Below are 4,139 nucleotides of genomic sequence, written 5' to 3'. Positions count from 1 at the left end.
TGGTAATTTCAGACTTTTCTTGCAAGTGAGAAAACCACGCATAACATATTTCATAAGAAATTGAGCGTTCCTAATATATTAACATACATATACATATTGATTATTGGTGACGTGTTCAACAAATCAATCGAGCGTGCTGAGATAATAGGAATAGATTTTGAAAGGAATCTGACTTAATTAGAGGAAGTCCGAGTTTCTCTCTAAGAATGAGAATGCCTATCACAACAATCACCCCGGAAAAATTTAAATGAAATGGAATAGATTGTGATCCCAATTTTTCAAAAAATTCCCTTATAAATTTCATACATAGAGAAACAAAAAGTTCCTTTAAAAAATATTCTGACTCAAAAACTTTTTCTGTTTTAAATAGCTTAAAATTTTACACAGGGCAGCCAATAAGGTTTCAAGAAGGTAGGGCTATTTGGCTTACCAATCTGACATACGCTGAAGGGATAATATGACTGGCTTACGGAAATCTGTAACAGACATCAACCAATGAAACCGAAGCCTTTTACCTCGGAATATTTGGGAAGTTGTCTCTCTTTTTCGCTATTTATTTTCAAGTTTTGCAGAGAGGTGGTAGGATAGAAAGATAGACGAGGGAGAACAAGGACGATATGAGGGAAAGCGTCAAATGTAACGGTAAAGCCTACAATAAAGAACTAGTAATCTTGGATCCACCTACCATACCAGCAACAAATTTTTCAAGCATATTATTTCTCATTGCTAGAGTGGCTGATGCAAATAAAGTTTTGGTTTTTTTTTTACATAGAAAAAAAAAAAACAAGACTAGTATTCAGAAGATTCTAAAACAAAATCAGGTTATGGATTTGCTTTTTACCATGGGAAATATCAACCCAAGATTTTCTCCTTCCACTATAGAAACAGGTATTCATCAAGGTAAAACAATAATTCTTAATGCCGCACCTGAAAGCAAATAAAGATAAACATCGTCTGAAATAAAACTAATCTTGCTCAAAGTAGACGTAAAATTTAAACAATAAACCGGCTCATAGTCAAAATTGTTGTGTGGAATAAGGCGGTCTCATAAACTCTGGGAGCTGAGGCGCGAGCTTAGAATCATGTGCAAGCATATATCTGTTTGTTTTTCGGAACGGGGGGGGGGGGGTAAAAAAGTTTATAAATCGCATCAAAATTTTTTTGTACATATTTTGTTGCTTTTCACGAGTCGGACAAAGTTTTTTTTTTTGGGGGGGGGGGCTGGTCAATCCCTCTAACACCCTCCCTGGATATAGCCTTGATTATGCAACATCAAATACAGGGTTGGGCAGGACTAAATGTACCGTGTGAGATAGATATTCATGTACACGTAAAATAAAGAGTGAGGGCCTCATCAAATTAATCTGTACAGACTCCCCTGAATCAGCTGTCTTGCAGCTGTCACTATAAATTTGTTGTATGTGAAAGGAGCTAGAGGACAATGCTGTTGCGCTTGTCCATTTCCCATTTAGTCTGTACAATACTTCCAAATTTATTGTCCTTGGGTAAAAATCATTTTCCACAAAGATTTTGCTTACCCTTTGGTGGCTTGAAATATTATTTAACAGCTTTTGTATTCTACGATCATTTGTTCAAAAGACACGTCAAAAATAGTCAAATTTGTGTCCTAAATATGTTCCGTTTGTTGATAATACATACAAGGCAAGGAGTAGGACGTTGTCGACAACAGGGACAATAACAAATGAAGTCCCTTTTGATTTCGACCAAGATAATATCATGGATGAGGGGAAGGTTAGAGGTTTCTAGATTTGAATCTCCCCCTTCCTAGGAACGTGACAAAACATGAAAAATATGTACGATTTAGTTACTTAACAGCTTAAAAGGGGAGCAAAGGCTTTGTTTCACTGCTGAACCCCAGCCCCCAAAGACCCCTCTTCAGCCCCAACCATAACCTTTGAAACAGTATTGGTTACAAACGAGGACTCAACGAGGTCCTCGTTGAACCCCCTTGAAGTAATGATACTGGGGCTGTTTTGAAAATATTTTGGTTTCAAAGAATGTATTTTAATGTGAGTTTTTTATTATACTCGTTTTTTCTTCATTTGTTTTGCTGAGGGCGGCCCTTGGATATAGGCTCAAAATATTCATTTTAAGTTGCGTTCCACTATCTTATATAAAAAAATTCCCTATTTTTCTTCTTGTTGTCTATGGTATCTAATCCTGGCTTAACGCTTGACATTCCGCTATTAGATGCCTTCATGCTTCCGATGACATTTCACAGTTTGTTTTGCAAACTTGCGAATCATCTTTCCTTTTCAGTGAGATGAATCCAAACCTGTACCTACAACGGCCTCTAAAACAATTTATATTTCAGACTATCAAGTCGTAAAAGACGTTTAGTCAGCATGGGGTTAAACTTCGGAATCACTTCTACTGTTTTTTTTTGTTTTTTTTTTTTTTTTTTTTTTTTTCATTTTGCATCCTACCTTTCTATGCAAGTTTTCTCTGCTCTCTCATAGCTCCGTCTCCGTATTGCTGCTTCTTTGTAGTTTCGAGAGATGGAACTAAGGATTCCTGTCTAAAATATGTCTATAATATCCAAATTTTAGCTGTTTCATCCCGCAATTCATTACCTGTGATCCCAGTGTATCTTGGAGACCACATCTTGATTTCTGATGCATGCTAGTTTATTCGATGCTTCATAGCATTTCAACGCACTCTTTGCCCGCTTTTAATATTTTCAAAAGCCTCAAGGCATGATTGGTTCGGTCTCACTTTCTTATTGTTTCGGTCTCTTAGCTGCTTATTCTATTAAAAATACATCCACCTGGAATACCGTTATCACCCGTTCCACGCCCTTCCTACCTTTTATGACAATCTTAAAATGCCTTTCAGGTTTTACTAATGAGACAATGTTATCCTTGCCATCTGCAGCTCCCCAAATCCAAACAGTGCTGAATTTCCGGAATAAGTGCCAGATGTGGTGTAGTTATGCGGAACTTGGCATAATTAGGAGCCAAAAGCATCCAAGCATAATCCTCCCTAAGACACCATAGTTGTGGCATACTTTAAGACAATGTAGAACAACTCATAGCGTCACATCCAAAAATAGGACAAACACCAAGGATGGTCTTTTGAGATTTTTGACCAAATCAAGGTAATTTTTTATGCAGTGACAGAGTACGAACTGTCTGGTATTTTTTAGTTATGATCCTGTGTTATTTGGCAAAGAAAAGACGCATGAGAGATATTTTAATTCAATGACACTTAGTAAGGACAGTTATTATTCCTGAATCAGCAACAAATTGCAATTTTTCTCACTAGCCAGTTCTTATTCTAACGCGGTTTTTTTTTTATTTTTGGTTACTATGGGCCGCGGTTCGTTCTTTACTAGTTGCAGCTACAACTGCAACCGCGATGACCTTTTTTTAGATTTAGAGGGATTTCATGTTGTTGTTGTGTTTGGCGAATGGTGAAAGAATTTTGATGTGTTGCTTTATTAAAAGACGACGAGACAGTTAGCTGATGTTAATTTTTACTGTGTATTACTTTCCTCTCAGTAGAACTTTTAGAGCATGATAATAAGAAAAACCTGTAAAAAAAAAATAAAAAAAAAACAAACAAAAAACGCAGATTTGGCAGAATGCCTATTTATTTCACTGCTAGCCAATTAGGCCTAGCCATTTCAACCATTGCTGGTGATGTTACACGGTTAATCTTTATACAAATTAATTTTTCACCTTTTACTAAAGATTACCGTGAATAATGGCGCTTGATGAGTTTTAACGAATTTTGAATGCCCAAAGACAGACTAGCCCAAAGTCTTAGCTCGGTCTAATAATGAGCCAAGTCCTAGCTGCCATTGCAGGTGTCCATATGACTTTTGATTTTCTAATTTGGCTTCTGCTGTCTCTGAGTGCACTCCACACAATGGAAAGAACATTACGTATGGAAAAACTAGAATAAGTAGATAACATCCATGGCTTTGAAATTGATTCTGATTGCTAACGCTGTAATTATGGCACTGTATTAAGGTTGTAAGACATTACCAAAACAGTCGGCTGTTAAAACATCTAAAATATCATCAAAAACTGAGTCTTATAAAAAATTAAATAAAAAAAAAAAGTTTTTTCAATGAAAAGTAAGGAGCAACATTAAAACGAGCAGATATCATTCCG

At 36.3% G+C, this 4,139-nt stretch overlaps 1 pseudogene; it reads left to right on the top strand.

Moving 5' to 3' along the window:
• The first annotated feature begins 3,664 nt into the window (after positions 1-3,664).
• Positions 3,665-3,779, top strand: LOC148952843 (U5 spliceosomal RNA; annotated as a pseudogene).
• Positions 3,780-4,139: the final 360 nt, after the last annotated feature.

This window comes from Artemia sp. Qi Xiang Cuo, chromosome 4 (assembly GCF_049724085.1).
Source record: "Artemia sp. Qi Xiang Cuo chromosome 4, ASM4972408v1, whole genome shotgun sequence".
Taxonomy (NCBI): Eukaryota; Metazoa; Arthropoda; class Branchiopoda; order Anostraca; family Artemiidae; genus Artemia; species Artemia sp. Qi Xiang Cuo.
Note: the sequence above shows the minus strand (reverse complement) of the source record. Positions and strands in the feature narration are given on the sequence as shown.